Source organism: Carettochelys insculpta, chromosome 2 (genome assembly GCF_033958435.1).
Source record: "Carettochelys insculpta isolate YL-2023 chromosome 2, ASM3395843v1, whole genome shotgun sequence".
In the NCBI taxonomy this organism is placed as follows: Eukaryota; Metazoa; Chordata; order Testudines; family Carettochelyidae; genus Carettochelys; species Carettochelys insculpta.
The window spans coordinates 83,137,042-83,155,370 of NC_134138.1; the positions used below are offsets into that span (position 1 = coordinate 83,137,042).

Here is an 18,329-nt window from a genome sequence, read left to right on the forward strand (position 1 = left end):
CGGTCACGTGATTTGGAGTCTGGAAGACCGTTCTCCTGGACTCCAAAATGCCGTTTAGAAGCGCAGCCCTGGGGGAACTTCTGGAAGGAAGTCCTTCTTCCGGATGCCCCTTCTTCCTGAAAATTTTTGGGAAGAAGGGGCCTCCGGAAGAAGGACTTCCTTCCGGAAGACACCCGGGGGCCGCGTTTCTAACCGGCGTTTTGGAGTCCGGAAGAATGGTCTTCCAGACTCCAAATCATGTGACCGTATGCTAATGAGGTGTGGGGAATTTGCATCTGCACCTCATTAGCATATTTCCGGCTGTGTATTACCACGCCACTTTTGGAGAAAGTGGCCTGTGTAGAAACAGCCTGTGTGAACAACTTATTTTGGAATAAAAGTACCTTTTTCTGGTTTAGTTTAGCCCAGTTTTCACTGTTAATTTTGAAATGAAAGTGTCTATATGAGGAGTTATTCTGGAATAGCAATGGTGCTTTAGATTCATCCCCTACTTTATTCCAGAATAATTTTCCTATGTAGACAAGCCAGAGTTATCAGCGTTATCTCAGGTGGTCGGTAGCTGTGGCTCAGCACTGGCTCCCAAAAGTGAGCTACGATATTACAGAGCCCTGTATGAGTTACTGCGTCCTCACTAGTCCATGTATGCTACTAGGACTTGTGGGAGTGTATCCCACAGTTCCTTATACTGCAGTAAGATGAGCAATGGTTCTCTAATGCTGAATTGTGGGTGAACTTCTCTGTCTTGGGTTGCTGAGGGAATGATGGGAAGGCATTAGAGTACTACCAGCAATCTAATTGGTCAGACTGTGCCCTCACTGCAAAACGGGAAGGCTACCAACCTGAAAGAGTGTGTCTCTCAGGCTCTAGCTGGAAGCCGAGAGGATCACCAGACTGAAAGCATCATCAGACTTGGTCAGAGATTTTGTGTGGATATAGATTGCAGTGTTCCCTCTAGATTTTTCCGTGTATATTTGAAATTAATTTTTATGTGTACCCATATGGAGGTGATGTGTGGTGAGGGTGGGGCCAGGGTTGGAGTGTAGAGGGGTGAGTGGGCTGTAGCTGGGGGGGTCTGAGTTATGGAGTAGGACTAGGCATGAGGAGTTTAGGATGCAGGCTGCTCTGGAGCTGCAGTGGGGAGAAATGTTCCCCTCCCACAGTCTTCTCCTTGCACGATTACCTGGGTGGAGGCTGTTGCAAAGGCACTTTTGCCCACCACTGCAGCAGCTCTATGGCTAGAGCACAGCAGGCCTGGGAGGCACCGCTCCCTGCCACAGCTCTGAGCACCTGCACAGCCTTTGATAGGCTACTGCATGGCTGTGCAGTTTGGAGGGAATTTAGGATAGGAGGAGGATTAGGATAATATCCATTTGGAACCTAGGCTAACTCTGCAGTGATGACATATCCCCAGAGAAAGTCTTCTTCTCTGTCCCATTGACCACAGGAAATAACATGCTCTAGTTTCCCTTACTTATAGAGAGAAAAAATGGCCTTTTGTTGTGTTCCAGAAGAGAGTTTAGCAAAGAAACGGGAAAATAAGGATCTGGAGAAAGTAGCATGGATTATTAAACAGAGGGCAATACCTTTTCTGCATCAGGGCAGGGTGTTGCTAGTGTGTTGGAGCAGCTGAGGACCTGGCCATTTGTGCAACAGTACTTGGGCTTTGTCTACACCAGAGGGTTTTGTCAATAAACCCATGGAGTGTCCAGATTCCCAAGGCGTGCTGTCAACAGTAAATCAACAGAATGCAGCACTTTTGTCAACAGTCTTATCCTGCTCCCCAAAGCCGTGTCTACACGTGCACGCTACTTCGAAGTAGCAGCACTAACTTCGAAATAGCGCCTGTCACGGCTACACGTGTTGGGCGCTATTTTGATGTTAACATCGACATTAAGCGGCGAGACGTCGAAGCCGCTAACCCCATGAGGGGATAGGAATAGCGCCCTACTTCGACGTTCAACGTCGAAGTAGGGACCGTGTAGTCGTTGCGCGTCCCGCAACATTGAAATTGCGGGGTCCTCCATGGCGGCCATCAGCTGAGGGGTTGAGAGACGCTCTCTCTCCAGCCCCTGCGGGGCTCTGTGGTCACCGTGTGTAGCAGCCCTTAGCCCAGGGCTTCTGGCTGCTGCTGCTGCAGCTGGGGATCCATGCTGCATGAACAGGGTCTGCAACCAGTTGTTGGCTCTGTGGATCTTGTGTTGTTTAGTGCAATTGTGTCTGGGAGGGGCCCTTTAAGGGAGTGGCTTGCTGTTGAGTCCGCCCTGTGACCTTGTCTGCAGCTGTGCCTGGCACCCTTATTTCGATGTGTGCTACTTTGGCGTGTAGACGTTCCCTCGCAGTGCCTATTTCGAAGTGGTGCTGCTCAACGTCGATGTTGAACGTCGACGTTGCCAGCCCTGGAGGACGTGTAGACGTTATTCATCGAAGTAGCCTATTTTGATGTCACTACATCGAAATAAGCTATTTCGATGTAGCGTTCACGTGTAGACGTAGCCCAAGAGGCATAACACCTCTGTCAACAGAGATCTGTCCACAGAAGGCTGGTCTGGATGTTCTGGGGGCCCTCTGTTGACAGGCAGGGCTTCCGGGACACCGGGCAGCCCTGTCTGCTGTGCTTCTGGTTGCTGTGCTTCTGCCTGTCAGAGTTTTTATTGGAAGATCCTCTTGGGAGTTTGGCCATAATCTGTTAACGGGAGTTTGGCTGTGATCTGTTAACAGAAGTTTCATTGGAAGATATCTTCTGACAAGAGCTTCTGTTGACAAATACCTATAATCTAGACATAGCCTTGGAGATGTTAGCCTGAAGATTGTGGCCAGATTCCAAATTGAATAGTTTCATTCTGCTTTTATGAAACTGTAAAGGGGAATTAATCAGACAGGAGATTCCCCTACCCTTTGTGTTCCCGACTTCTGTGAGTTTATGCTATTAATTGTTAAGCAGCTACCACAGTCTGCCCAAAGCGATTGCATTTCAGTGCTTGCTCAGCATTCCCTGAATGGCTTGTAAGTGCTTTGGGATTTGGTGCATCACAATAAAGGAAGTAGATTTGGTCAGTGAGAGATAAAAAGGCAGAACATTTATTGGGTTATTTAATTTACACTGTGACGCTTAAATATATTGCATCTTAGACTGCTTTCTTCACTGTAGTATCAGTGACCCCTCTTAATTTCAGCTTGGGACAGTCCATTTCCTGGTTGTGTCCGTCTGTGGGCAATGTCCCTCTGCAGATGAGAGCCTTCCTTCTGAATAGTATAGGAGGGGTAGCCGTGTTAGTCTGGATCTGTAACAGCAACAAAGGGTCCTCAAAACTTTTCTGTTAGCCTCTAAGGTGCCACAGGACCCTTCGTTGCTGTTCCTTCTGAATATGCTCTGAAGCTAGATCTTCCATCATCGATGGTGGATCCCTGGAGAGAGTGCAAAGTTCTGGCATCTGCTGAATCCCAGACACTACATCCTGGAGAGAGAAAGGGCTGCCATCTGTCCTTCCCAGTCCATATGGCTGTGTGGAGTCTCTGAAAATCCTTTGTATGAAATTGTAGTATGATGTATGAAGTGGGGGAATAGAAATACAGGGCATGGCTGTGAGTGGACCAGATAGCAATGGGTCAGAGAGGTTTTTGCTGTGCTGGAACAAAAATCACTCGCTTTTCCTTTTTTAATTGATCCATCCTCACTGTAGTTCTTCAGATTTAGTATTTTAAAATTTCTTTTCCAGTTTTTTGCCTCCCTTCTGACCCAAGAATGCACCTCTCCCTTCAATAGGAAATAGTTTTCTCAGTTACGCCACAGAGATGGTGCTGCTGCCTCTACTGAATAGATGCAGTCCAGTGGCTGGATGCTGTTCTTCACAGAACTGTATGTAACTTTCTTTGTCAGCATGTGACCCAGTGCTAATGTGCATATGAAATCTGTTATTCATAAATTACTTCTCAATGGTGTCAGCTGAAAATCTTAAAGCAATTCATTGTGGTTGCTAGACATCAGATTGTCTTTGGTTGTTCTCTTGAGCTCTGCACTCACCCATATCATATAGTCAAGTTACCAGATAAATTGCATATCCTCCTCTGGAGAGCTGAGCCTAGGATCTTCTTTATCTCCAAATCTACAGCTTTGCTCTTTGAGCTAAAGGAAATGTTTCCAAGCAAGAACCAGCAGTAGTTCCTTTATGTTCGCTACTAGGGTATGCGAGGGCCACTCATGTATTTAGTATTGTTACATTTTCCACACTACATTGGGTCTACTGAGCTGTACGTCAGGGTGCCTCCTGGACATAGACTCACTACATCTTGGCACCCTCTTGTCCCATACAGTAGCACCACACCAGATGTTAAGTAACATTCACATTTCTTGAATGACAGCACCCAGCACAATAGGATCCAAACATACAGGCTGCGTCTACATGAGCAAATTCTTTCAAAAGATCCCATGGAGCAATCTACGCAGGAAAAGCGTTCTTTTTAAAGTAAATCAAAACAATGCGGCGCTCCTTTCAAAATCACTCTTCCTTTCCTGTTTCAGGAAGAATGCCTTCTTTTGAAAGAAAACGTGTGTAGACACTCTGCAGGGCCCTTCTTTCAAAGGAGCACTCCTCATGGGGCCTGATTTTTTTAATCCCTGGCCCGTTCTTTCAAAAGAGTGGGGGCTGTGTGGATGCTCTCTTTTGAAAGAACAGATCACTCTTTTGATCCACTTTTTTGTGCGTGGATGCTGTTTTCTGAAAGAAGTTTTGTCGGAAGAGATCTTCTGGAATGGCTTCTTTTGAAAGATTTCTGTAGTGTACCTGTAGCCGTGGTAAATGACAGTGGCTCTGCCACAGAAGGTTCCACTATATCTTGAGCCCTTTGTCCCATGGGAAAGGCATTGGAGCAGGAGATTTCCTTTTCTCTCAGCTGGGGCAATGAAAATATCCTGTTTCACTGCCTTGTTTACATAAGCTAGCAGCACACGTCCATGATGTTGGGGTTGATAATGCAATCATGTGCCAGTGACAGGTTGATTTCTCCTAACACCAAACAAGGAACTTTCCTGGAATAAGGAAAACATTAGCACCCCCTAAAGCTACTTTGACTGCTTCACTCTGAATTTTCCTCAAGAACATTCCTGCCTACATTTCTGCTTCAGGTTATAGAGAAACAGTTCACGTCCTCAAAACAGTCATTTACTGTAAACAGTTTTGAGAGCAACAAGTCAACTTTGAAAACTATTCATCTTCTCTATGTTCTGAATGACTGCATAAAGGACACCTATGATTAGGGTGACTATATCTCCCTGTCACAAATACCGGACAGGGGGATATGATGGGGGAGGGGCAGCTCCTCCCAGCTCCACCAAGCCCCAGGGAGCCGGGAAGGAGGTGGCAGCCACCGGTGTTTCCTTCGTCCAGCCCTGGAGAAGCGGCAACCACTAGCACTCCCACTGCCGGAGCCCCAGGGAAGCAGCAGCCACCCACCCTCCCACCTGGAGCCCAGGGGAAGTGGCATGGATGCAGCAGTCGAGTGCTCTCCAGCCAGCAGCTGTGGGCGGAAAAAGTCAGCAGGTGAAGGAGGGGCCCAAATATGGGACAATTAGGCCCTTTTAAAAAAATAAGTAGGGACACCTTTTAGGGATGGATGGTCATCTTACCAATGATGCTTTTATAGCCAGTGTGAACTGAACCCTTGTATTCTGGCATGGAATAAAACTTCCAAGGAAACAAACTGTCATAAAACAGTATCAGTTTTAGGAGGGAATAGATTGTCAAGTATGGACCAGAAGCCAACAGTACAATGCCCGAAATAGAAGGAGAAGAAATTAATTTTAGAATATCAGAAACTAAGAGTATATCCTTTTCACTGAAGTTTTCCCAAAACTAAATATCTTTTCTGTGTTCTATAGCTCATGGAAATTTCACCATCTTGGGTCATTAGAATATATATCTGGAATAAAGACTGTCTGAAAGTCTATAAAGGAAAAAGTGTCTGATCGCAGATCAACAGTTAGCTGATGTTTAATTGAATAAGTTGATGTCTGTCAGTTTCCAATGAAACAGTTGTTTTATGAAAAAGGAAATAAAAGTGATCAGTCACTAGTTAGCAAGCTTAAAATGATTAAAGAGCCACATATTACTCCGTCTATTTCACTTATTCAGTAAAAGATAATTATATAAGCCAATGAAATGTGTCTCTTTTACTGCCTATGATAAAAATATCTATTCTCAAAGCTCTGAAGTATTGAAAAATATCTGGAAGTATCAGCTTGTGAAAGACATGAAATTAATAATGGTAAAAAGAAAGAAGAAATCTGAGAGACAGTAGCAAGAATAGGAAGGTGTTAACTCCAGAACTTGGGGGCTTTCCAGCTGAATTTTACGAAGAATTTAAGCAGATACCACTAGGTCCTCAATCAGTGAAGGAATTTCCACTGTATGGGCGCGTCTACACTAGCCGGCTACTTCGAAGTAGCCAGCATAACGTCGAAATAGCACCTGTTGTGTCTACACGCACCGTGTGCTATTTCGACATTGAAATCGACGTTAGGCGGCGAAATGTCAAAATTGCTGTTCCCATCCGAATATGGGAATAGCGCCCTACTTCGACGTTGAACGTTGAAGTAGGGTGTGTGTAGACGATCTGTGTCCCACTACTTCGAAATAGCGGGGTCCTCCATGGCGGCCATCAGCTGAGGGGTTGAGACGCTCTGTCCAGCCTCTGCGGGGCTCTATGGTCCCTGTGTGCAGCAGCCTTAAAGGCACCATGAACCCGGATTTCTTGTGGCGGGAAGCTGAGAGCGTGCAGGCAGCAGCACACGCACATGCTAGCCCTGCACGCTTTCCAGAGGCCCCGATCTGCACTGCCACCACCCATGGCTTTGAGCCAGCCCCCCGAGTGCCCCCAGGGCTCCCCTCCTGAGGGGACCCAGGCACCCCCAGCAGCCAAGCGGGGGCCAAAAAGAGGCGGAGCCCCTCCTGGTCGGAGGCCAAGCTCTGAGACCTGCTGGGGCCCTGGGGCGAGGAGGAGGTGCTCCACGTGATGGGGAGCAAGCAGCAGAACACAGAAGCATTCACCTGACTGGCTGGGGGCCTGGCCACCCGGGGTCAGCCTGCCTGCACTCTGGATCACGTCCAGAGTAAGGTGAAGGAGTTGCAGCAGGGGTATGCCCCGGCCCGGGACTCAGCCAGCCGGTCTGGGGCTGCCCCCGCCGCTTGCCCCTATTACAGGGAGCTCAGGGCCATCCTGGGCCCCTGGGACACCTCCTCCCCCCGGCCACCCTTGACACCACGGCCGACGAGTCCCAGCAGGCCTTGGAGCTGGAGTCCGGCCCGGAGGCCAGCCCCGCATCCTGGGGCCCACCCGAGGAGCCCCACCGGGCTTCCCCCAACTGCGGCAATGGACAGTCAGGTACGAACCCCACAGAGCACACACCCGTGGGCCATGGGCCGGGGGCACCAGACACGACTGGGAGCCTCACACACCCCTGTGGACCCCAACCCGCAACTGCCCAGCCACAGCACAGTCCCAGGATGGAGACATGGCCATCAGCGCCCATCAGCACCTGCACTCATGGACAGCACTGTGCCTTAACCCCGAGGGCAGGAGGACAATGCTATGGGGACAGCCAACAGGGACATCACAGATGAGGACGGAGACCCAGCACCCAAGGCGGGGGCGAGGGGAATGGGCCATTGGCCAGGGCATTGTACTAACAGCCTTCCCCTCCCTCTCTCCTTCTCTGCAGCTGCAGCATCCGACGCCCCCAGCAGCCAGGCACCCTCCGTTGTCCCCGACAGCCCACTGGAGGTCAGCCACCACCAGCGCCTGGAGACACCCCCAAGGGCAACGGGACAGTCCCGCCACCGCCAGACCCTGGGGATGGCCCCTGTGGACCCCCAGCTCCTGGCAGCTCTCCAGCGGCAGGCGGAGGTGGTAGAGGAGAGACTCTGCTTTGACAGGGAGGAGTCCACTCGGTGCTGGGCAGCATGGGAGGACTTCATGGGGGTCTTCCGGGACATAGCCAGGTCGATCCGGGAGGCCATCGCTTGGCTCCCGCCCTCTGCTGGCCCCCAGCCTGCCCTCCCCGCTGCTCCATCCACCTTGCCTCCTGCTGCCCCGCCTGCCACCCCGCCCACCTCGCCGCCTGTCGCCCCGCCTGCCGCTGCACCCGCCTCGCCACCTGCAAGCTCCACAGAGCCCACTGGGGCTGAAGACCGGCCAGTGGAGGCATCCCAGCCGTACTTGCTGGTCCTCCCAGCCCCCAGCCAGCCACACTGGGGACTGCAGACATGGGGCGGGGGGGTCACGAGCCGTACCTATGGGGGGGTTGCGCCCCTCTACGCCCTCCCCAGACTGATGGGCCAACGGCCGAGCCATCCGCCGGGGCCCCATGCATATAGTTGTTCCCCATGTATATAGTTGTCCCCCTTTTTGTATATTGGTTGCAGTTTCTGTTGTACACAAAACAAGTTAGCAGTTTTCGGAAAAAAAAAGGTTTTATTTTCCAAAAAGCTGGAGGTGTGTGGGTGTTGGGGGCGGTGTGCGGGCTGTGTGTGGGAGGGTCTTCCAGGGAAGGCCAGGGAGGTGCTCAGGGGTCTCCCTGATCGAAGTGGGCCCACAGGGCCTCACGGACCTGTACCCCCTCATGGTGGGCCTGGCGGCTGGGTGCGGCGGCCGGCTGGGGGAAGCCCGTGCCGGCGTCGACCACCCACCCCTGGATGAAAGCCTTCCCCTTGCTCTCAACAATGTTGTGGAGCGTGCAGCATGCATCCACAACCTGGGGGATGTTTTGGAGGCTGACATCCAGTCGGGCAAGGAGGCACTGCCAGCGGCCCTTCAGATGGCCGAATGTCCTCTCCACCACCTGGTGGGTATGCTTCAGGCGGGCGTTGAACCGATGTACAGGCGCATGAGCCAGGACTGGAGGGGGTTGGCCGCATCTGCCACAAGGCAGAGGGATCTCCCTTGGGGGATGTAGGTCCCCGCCTCCAGCTGGTGGCACAGGCCCGAGTTCCTAAAAACACAGGCATCGTGTGTGCAGCCGGGCCAGCCCATGTACACGTCCTGCAAGTGGCCCCAACTGTCCACCATGGCCTGCTGGACCACGGAGTGGTAGCCCCTGCAGTTTATGTATCTTCCTCCGCTGTGGTCCGGGGTGCGGATGGGGATGTGGGTCCCATCCAGGGCCCCTAAGCAGTTCGGGAACCCCATGGCGGCGAATCCGGCGATGACTGCATCCAGGTCCCCAAGTCGGACGACCCTCTGGAGCAGCATGGCGTTAAGCGCATGGACCACCTGTGGGGAGGGAACACAGTACCCATGAGGCTGTGCAGGGTGCCCCAGGGCCCTTCCCCCAGGCCCCCCTCCTGGGCACCTCCCTGGGTACCCCCCCGACCCAGTCCCTCCCTCTCTGGTGCCCCTCCCTCCCCAGACCCATATCCGGCTCCCCTGCCCCCCAGTGGGTGCATGCCCAGACCTCCTTACCTCCATGACAACAGCCCTGACCATGGCCTTTCCTGCTCCAAATTGGTGTCCCACGGGGCGATAGCTGTCTGGAGTGGCCAGCTTCCAGACGGCTATTGCGACCCTCCTCTCGACGGGGAGGGCGCACCACATCCAGGTGTCGTGGTGCCTCAGTGTGGGGGTGAGCCACTGGCAGAGCTCCAGGAAGATCTGTCAGCACATGCAGAAGTTCTGCAGCCACATATCATCGTCCCACTCCCGCATGAACCGCTGCTCCCACCACTCGGAGCTGGTGGGGTAGCTCCAGAGGCGGAGGAGCAGCCAGCAGGGGAGGAGGAGACCCCGGAGGTCAGAGGCGTCCCCCTCTGCCTCCAGGGAGGGTTCCTCTGGCAGGAACCACTGGGCGGCCTCCCAGGCAGCACCCAGCAGGGCACTTGCCCCCTGGATGACTACCTGGAGGGCCTCCTCTTCCTGCTGCTGCTGCTGCTGCTGCTGGGTGTCCATATCTGCTGTGACTTGGTCTGCGAGAGAGTGGCTACTGCTCTGCAGACCTCGTGCTGTGCAGGCCGGGTGTGTCTGGGAGGGGCTCTTTAAAGGAGCGGCTTGCTGTTGCCCTGGAAGGGCTAGTCCAGCCTGTGATCCGGTCCGTGGGGTTTGCTGGCCCCTTTTTTCAATGGGGAGCGCTTGTGTGTATGGACGTTCTGCATTTCCTTCTGGGGCAGCTCCTTTCGCTGCTCCCTGTCACTACTTCGACGTTGAACATTAACGGCACCAGCCCTGGAGGAAGTGTAGACGATACGCGTCGAAGTAGCCTATTTCGGTGTTCTTACTTCGAAATAGGCTACTTCGATGTAGTGTGCTAGTGTAGACGTAGCCTATGTGAAAGAAGCTACCTACTATTCTCCTTACAGCTGGAAAAGACCTTACCTTATTCCACCCCTATATATGTTACAAAGATTTTATCACAAATACTACCTAATTGTAATCCATGGTCTGATTTATATAAACCCAGAACAATGTGACTCATTAATGATAAACAACTGTCAGATAATATTAATAAAGTACTAGGAATCATTCATCTTAACAGATCAAAAAGTGATCCATTACCTTTATTGCTGGACACAAGAGAGCTCTTTATTGAATGGAGTGGAACTTACTGTTTTATATACACAATGATTCTCCAGTTCCTCAAATAGATAACAGCTCTTTATGCCAGCCCAGAGGGTGCTGTGCAGCCCCATGATGTTAATTCTTTCCTGTTTGAATTACACATGGGAACTAAGCAGGGATGTTTATTGCCTCTTTTACTCTTTACATTAGCTATGGAGCTTTTTGCACAAAGGAAAGACTAATCAATATATCATGAAAATAGAACTTGAAGGAATACATCAGAAACAACACTAATGACATGTTATTTTTATCTAACCTGAACATTTCTCTAAAATTTGTATCTAAAAAGTATCCATGATTTTAGGATAGTGTCTGGTTTAAAGTAAATTATGTCAGATAGGAAGTACTAGCTATAAATGTGCTGCATTCAGAGTCACTATCCATAAAACATTTGGGTGCAAATGGGCAACAAATTCTACAAAATACTGGCAAATTCAACTCTAAATCAATCTACAAGAGCTATATGATGTACACTTCAAGTTGCTGTTTCAGCAAATGAAAAAATATTTGGGGTATATGGGAAATATACAATGTATTGGTTAGAAAAAAATAGTTAAAGTGACTACTCGGACAAGGCTATCTTTGGCTGAATTAGAACAGGGCAGTTGTTAAAATTTGTGTGGGAAAAAGACTGAGTAGCAGATACTTTGTACACGTACACTAAGCAGTGGGGATGAGCTGTTCCAAATATCGAGCCAGCTAGCTCAAAACATTGGTGGATTGGAGTGTTCTAATTCAGCCAAACCCTGGGTTCTTATTGAATAAGAAAAAGGTGGCAATGTAAATATTGCTGGCTTACCACAGATTAATAAAAAAATCACATCCTTCAGCAAGGACTACTTTGGTTTTGAACAGAACTCAAAGTGCAGTATTTTTCTTGGCCAATGAAACTCATTGCAAATAATCCAGACTTTAAATCAAATCACAAACTAGAGTTTTAGTGGTTGGGTGAGCCAAGGATAAACATGACTAGCCAACTATTCACAAAGGCTACGTCTACATGACAGGCTTTTCCTGGCAAAACTGGGCTTTTGTTGGGAAAAACTGTAGAGCATCTGCACCCAAAATGAGCTTTGTCAACAGTTTGTTGACAAAACTCAGCACATCCTCTGGCAGTGTTATACCTCTCCCTGTTCAGGTGTAACACCTCTCTCAACAGTGTTCTGTTGAGAAAACAGTCATGTAGATGCTCCTTCTGTTGACAGAGAGGGCTTCTGGTTCACCGGGCAGCCCTGTTTGCAGAGCTTCTGGTCTGCCATTCTGTCAAGAGAGGGCTAGGCAGTCAGGCTGCTCTCTGTTGACAGCAGCTTGCTCTATCAGTCTGCTTTTATGTGTGGGCGCAATCTATCGACAGAAGTTCTGACAGTCACTTCTGTCAATTGATGCTTCTTGTGTAAACATAGCCAAAGAAACTTGATACCAGTATTTTCAAAGTTGACATTATGTTTATGAACATTATAGTGGAGCTTTTTCATAAAGAAACTTGAGAAGCGCTGGCTTTTGGTAGATTTCAGGGCAGGGTAATGATACCAATTTATTTCTATCTTTGCAGCCAACATTCTGAAGAAAGAAGTGTCCATGTATGACATGGTGTAAAACATTTGGATTGACAGATTGCACAAGAAGAAAGAGCTTTGATGTGGAAAAGATGATGAGCAACTTCACTTTGTATTATGGTAAATGTCTTTATGATATTCTTTCCACAGTACCTCACATCAGTCATGTTAGAAATATAAAGAGAAGTTGAATAAGTATAAATGTTGGAGAAATTGTGGTGAAAGAGACTTTCATGCATATATGGTGGACACATCCAAGTAGAAAGTATAGGGATGTGGTTGCTAATCAAATTTTACAAATGATTAGAACTTGAACATCAGAATTGGGAAGGCACCCACTACTTTTGACAGACTTCCAGAACGAGAATGGAACAGGCCTAAGCTTACAGTGAAAACAAATATGCTAATCCACCAGGCATGTGTATTGAGTATCCCTCTATATGGTTCTGCGGCATGGATCATCTGCTCGAAACAGGAGAAAAAATTGAACAACTTTCATCTTGGCTGCTTCTGCAGAATTATGAATATTAACCGGCAAGATAAAGTTTCAAATGCAGATGTCCTGTTAAGATCTGGCATACCCAGCCTCATAGTGGTCCTCAACAGCAGAGGATTATGGTAGCTTGGTCATGTGAGAAGAATGGGTGGCGAACAGCTTCCCAAAGAAATCCTCTTCAGTGAACTGTCACATGGGTTGAGAACAAGAGGAAGACCGAAACTAAGGTTCAAGGATACATGCAAAAACGCTGTGAAAAAATTCAACATTGATCCAAAATCCTGGGAATCTACATCATCAGATCTAAATACCTGGCAAGGATTGCTACAACAGGGCACCTCATCCTTCAATAGTATATGTGCAGGCTACACAAAAGAACTTCGTCTTAGAAGGAAAAATTCTCAGACTCAAGAATTTGGAAATAGACTGGCATGTGGTTATTGCAGTTGACCATGCAAATCCAATATTGGACAGATAAGCCATGAGAGAAGATGCCCACTGCCCATAGTTCCTCACCGCTGCTACTAACCATTGTCTCTTGAGACAAAAAGGGGCCATATATTAGATATTTATTACCATATGATCCTTTACTTGTCCTCCTGGGCTTCCTAATAGAAGTGGCCAGACTCAAAGGAATGAAGACTTAATCTGTCATCTGCTAGGCTGCTTATAGCTTCCCACTGGAAAGAGAAAAATAGCTCAAAATTAGAGGAATCATTCCAAAACCTATGGAAGGTTGTTACAGAAATGTTGCCATCCAGCAAAATAGGAAAAACAGCTGCTTAGGTATATGGTTACCGCTTAGTTAATACTTTCACAAAGTGCTACCAAAAATCTGGCATACCTATCCTATATTTGAATATCAATGGTCGTTCAATACAGCTGGTATGATAAATTCACCAGAAACATAGGGTTCTCATATGTCCCATTTTGGCCAGGAAAGTCACTTTTTAAAGTCCTGTGCCTGCTGTTCTGATTTTATTTATTTATTCATTTATTTATTTTAAAGGATGGATTTATCCTATTATCTTTTGCTTACTCAATCAGTCAGTCAGTGCAAACAGGAAAAGTGCACAATTTTGTCAAAAAAGCAGGGTGCAGTGTGGAGCAGAGGAGGAAAAAGTACCCAGAGCTTTACTTGAGTAAAAGTACCTCAGCTTTCACTTCTGGATACTTCAGTACAATTAAGATGTGACGTGCGCGTGCATGTATGTGTACTCTTACTCAAGTAAAGCAAAGCAGCAAAAAAGTAGCACTTTAAAGACTAACAAAATGATTTATTCAGTGATGAGCTTTCGTGGGACAGACCCATTTCTTCAGATCAATTACTCAAGTAGTTTTCCAGAGGGACACTGGTGACTTGTACTTAAGTACATCCCCCCCCTCCCTGAAAGCAGCTGTACTTTTACTCAAGTGACTTTTGGGGTACTTTTCCATCTCTGGTGTAGGGGACTGTGTGTGATGTGGGGCCAAAGGGGAGATATCAGCCCTTCACAGGTGAGAGGCAGAGCTGGACTGGGAGAGGGCAGGGTTCCAGCAATGGGCAACAGCCCTCTGAGAGGGTACCTGCAGGGTTCCAGTAGTATGGAACAGCCTCACAGGGAAAGGAGCGGCTGCAGGGTTCGAGCAACAGGCAACAGCTTAATGGGGAGAGGGGTCTTGGGCGAGCATTGAGAATATGCTGTTTTCTCTTTGGGAAATATGCTCACCCCTACAGAAACGTGACTTGGGTGTTGAAAAGAGGCTGACTCTGTAATATTGTAACAGCTGCTCAACAGAGGCTTCATTATTATAATTACTGCTTGTTTCTCCAAACAATGAGCTACGCTCAGTGCTGGGGGCTGCGTCTCCACTAGCAAGTTATTTTGGAAAATCAGGCCATTTTTTTGCAGGAACAGGCACAGCGTCCACATACAAAATGCACTCTTTCAATCCAAAATCAAAAGAATGCAGCTATTTTTCTGGAAGCCATCTTCCGCTCCCATATGAGGAAGAGCATCTCCTTTCATAAGCTTCTTTAAAAAAAAAAGTGTGTGTAGACACTCCGGGGGCCCTTTTTCAAAAGATAAATCCTCATGGCACTAGATTTTTCAATGCCTGACCCATTGTTTCAAAAGAGTAGGGGCTGTGTGGATGCTGTCTATCGAAAGAGCAGCTTAATCTTTCAATCCGCTTTTGTGTGTGCAGATGCACTTTTTCGAAGGAAGTTTTTCCAGAAGAGACCTTCCGGAAGAACTTATTTTGAAAGATGTCTGTCATGTAGACATAGCTGTCGTGATTAATGCTTTATTTTTGATGATTGTGTGGCAGGGATTTGATGCCTGAGTTCTGTTCCCAGTTCTGTTAGGTGCATGCAACTGGGAAAATGGTGCCACTTCCCTTGATGCTGCTAGTGATGGAAGTTGTGATGTGGACAGGACAGTTTTTCCATACTTTAGTTTTGAGGATTGGAAAAATGGGGAATCGTACAAATCCTTCTCAAATCCAGCTCATCGTGAAAATCATCACGGCCTTGTGGCTGGAGCACGAGGACTGGGTGTCAGGGAGACCTGCAATATTTAGGCTCTGCTAGAACCTTCTTGGGATACTTCAAGAAAGACACTGAACTTCTCTTGAGCCTCAGTTTGCATATCTTCCAATGGAATAATTTTTACCTCCTTCACAGGGATGTTATGAAGCTAAATTAATTACTGTTGTCAAGAAGAGTTAGATACTATAGAAAGAGCAAAATAATACCATAAAAAGAAAGTGTTTCTCCGTTTGAACTTTATTCATAGACAGCAGTAATTATTGATTAGCAGCTTCTGTAAGGGGAAGAAATTGGGCTGTTGACCTCAAGAAGTAAACTACAGAGAGGTTTATGTTCATGTTGTTAATGATATTGTAAATCTTCATTCTTTAACAAAGCTGTGACCTTGATGTTGACAAGTTGTATGGCAAAGAGCAATGTATAGCATGTCACCAACCTAGTAAATCTCATGTCACTTTTGCCATTGACATAGACAACATGTATAAAGAAACCAGACAGCACAGGTTTATGAAGAACATTTATTTGAAGAAAAGCCATTTGAATCACACTTTCTAAAGATGAAATCAGTGATCCTGAGAACTTTTTATTCGTAGTGATAAACTATATTTGTTAAATGAAATCTCAGCAGTGAAAAGGTGTAGAACTACACACAGAAGTTCATGCGCTTACTTCTCTGTTGAAGATATGTTTTCAAACAATGCTATATGCCTTATAGTCTGATCACTTTAAAGCAGGGGTGGTGAAACTGACTGACCCACCAAGCTCCATATGACTATCCTCAGAAGTTCAAGAGCTGGGGCATGCCTGCCAGGGTTGCAAAGATGGCATCTGCTGAAGTCCCAAGCCCTGGCAGGTGCATCCCATAGGATTAAAGCCCTTAGACATTCTCCCAGCTGGGCTGACACCTAATTGTACAACCGTGGTGCAGGGCAAAACCCTGAGCTTCCCCAGCCCCAGTCTGGTAGGCACAGAATAGAGGGGGCATAGAGGGGCTCCACGAGCCGCACTTTAACTGAAAAAGAGCCACATGCAGCTCATGAGCCATAATTTGGCCACTCATGCTCTAGGAATGATGAGCCTCCAACCAGATCTCTTCAATGATGCTTCTTAACTGAGAGGAAGAATATCATTTGTGAGCCACTTCATATCTCTGCTCAAAGGGCTGGCCACACTGCCTCCTGAAGATTCTTGTTCTGTTTCAGAATATGTGAAGCAGTGGCCAGGACCTATGCGGGGCAGTACTGATCACTGCCACTAAGCCCTCCTTTATAAATGGAATGTGTATGGCTGAACTTTGTCAACATAAGAACATAAGAATGGCCATACTGGGTCAGACCAAAGGTCCATCCAGCCCAGTATCCCATCTGCCGACAGTGGCCAATGCCAGGTGCCCCAGAGAAGGAGAACAGAAGACAATGATCAAGTGATTTATCTCCTGCCATCCATCTCCTGCCCTTGTACTGAAGGCGAGGGCACCATACTTTACCCCTGGCTAATAGCCATTTATGGACCTAACCTGCAAAAATTTATCAAGCTCTTTTTTAAACCCTAATAAGCTGTGTCTACACGTGCACGCTACTTCGAAGTAGCGGCACTAACTTCGAAATAGCGCCCGTTGCGGCTACATGCGTCGGGCGCTATTTCGAAGTTAACTTCGACGTTAGGCGGTGAGACGTCGAAGTCGCTAACCTCATGAGGGGATCGGAATAGCGCCCTACTTCGACGTTCAACGTCGAAGTAGGGACTGTGTAGATGATCCGCGTCCCGCAACGTCGAAATTCCCGGGTCCTCCATGGCGGCCATCAGCTGGGGGGTTGAGAGATGCTCTCTCTCCAGCCCCTGCGGGGCTCTATGGTCACCGTGGGCAGCAGCCCTTAGCCCAGGGCTTCTGGCTGCTGCTGCCGCAGCTGGGGATCCATGCTGCATGCACAGGGTCTGCAACCAGTTGTTGGCTCTGTGTATCTTGTGTTGTTTAGTGCAACTGTGTCTGGGAGGGGCCCTTTAAGGGAGCGGCTTGCTGTTGAGTCCGCCCTGTGACCCTGTCTGCAGCTGTGCCTGGCACCCTTATTTCGATGTGTGCTACTTTGGCGTGTAGACGTTCCCTCACAGCGCCTATTTCGATGTGGTGCCGCGCAACGTCGAAGTTGAACATCGACGTTGCCAGCCCTGGAGGACGTGTAGACGTTATTCATCGAAATAGCCTATTTCGATGTTGCTACATCGAAATAAGCTATTTCGATGTTGGCTTCACGTGTAGACGTAGCCATAGAGTCCTGGCCTTCACAGCCTCCTCTGGCAAGGAGTTCCACAGGTTGACTGTGCGCTGTGTGAAGAAAAATTTCCTTTTATTAGTTTTGAACCTACTACCCATCAATTTCATTTGGTGTCCCCTAGTTCTTGTATTATGGGAAAAGGTAAATAATTTTTCTATATTCACTTTCTCCACACCATTCATGATTTTATATACCCCTATCATATCACCCCTCAATCCCCTCTTTTCCAGACTGAAAAGTCCCAGTCTCTCTAGCCTCTCCCCATATGGGACCCGTTCCAAACCCCTAATCATCTTAGTCACCCTTTTCTGAACCTTTTCTAATGCCAATATATCTTTTTTGAGGTGAAGAGACCACATCTGCACACAGTACTCAAGATGTGGGTGTACCATAGTTTTATATAGGGGAAGTATGATATCTTTTGTCTTATTATCTATCCCTTTTTTAATAATTCCTGACATCCTATTTGCTTTACTAACTGCCGCTGCACACTGCGTGGATGTCTTCAGAGAACTATCCACTATAACTCCAAGATCCCTTTCCTGATCTGTCGTAGCTAAATTTGACCCCATCATGTTGTACGTGTAATTTGGGTTATTTTTCCCAATGTGCATTACCTTACACTTACCCACATTAAATTTCATTTGCCATTTTGCTGCCCAATCACGCAATTTGCTGAGATCTTTTTGTAGTTCTTCACAATCCCTTTTGGTTTTGACTGTCCTGAACAACTTGGTGTCATCTGCAAACTTTGCAACCTCACTGCTTACCTCATTTTCTAGATCATTGATGAACAAGTTGAACAGGATCGGTCCCAGGACCGACCCCTGGGGAACACCACTAGTTACCCGCCTCCATTGTGAAAATTTACC

The 18,329-nt window shown here is 47.8% G+C and overlaps 1 long non-coding RNA gene across 2 annotated transcripts in view; it reads left to right on the plus strand.

Annotated features, from left to right (window-relative positions):
- LOC142008579 (uncharacterized) overlaps positions 1 to 18,329 on the plus strand; it is a 30,571-nt gene that overhangs the window by 4,703 nt on the left and 7,539 nt on the right. Inside the window, exons 1-2 of one of the 2 annotated variants that reach the window (XR_012644180.1) lie at positions 7,723 to 7,776; positions 12,155 to 12,278. This is a non-coding gene — a long non-coding RNA (uncharacterized LOC142008579). Of the gene's footprint in view, positions 1 to 7,722; positions 7,777 to 12,154; positions 12,279 to 18,329 lie in introns of those variants that run through there. The other variant, XR_012644179.1, reaches the window with a different exon arrangement.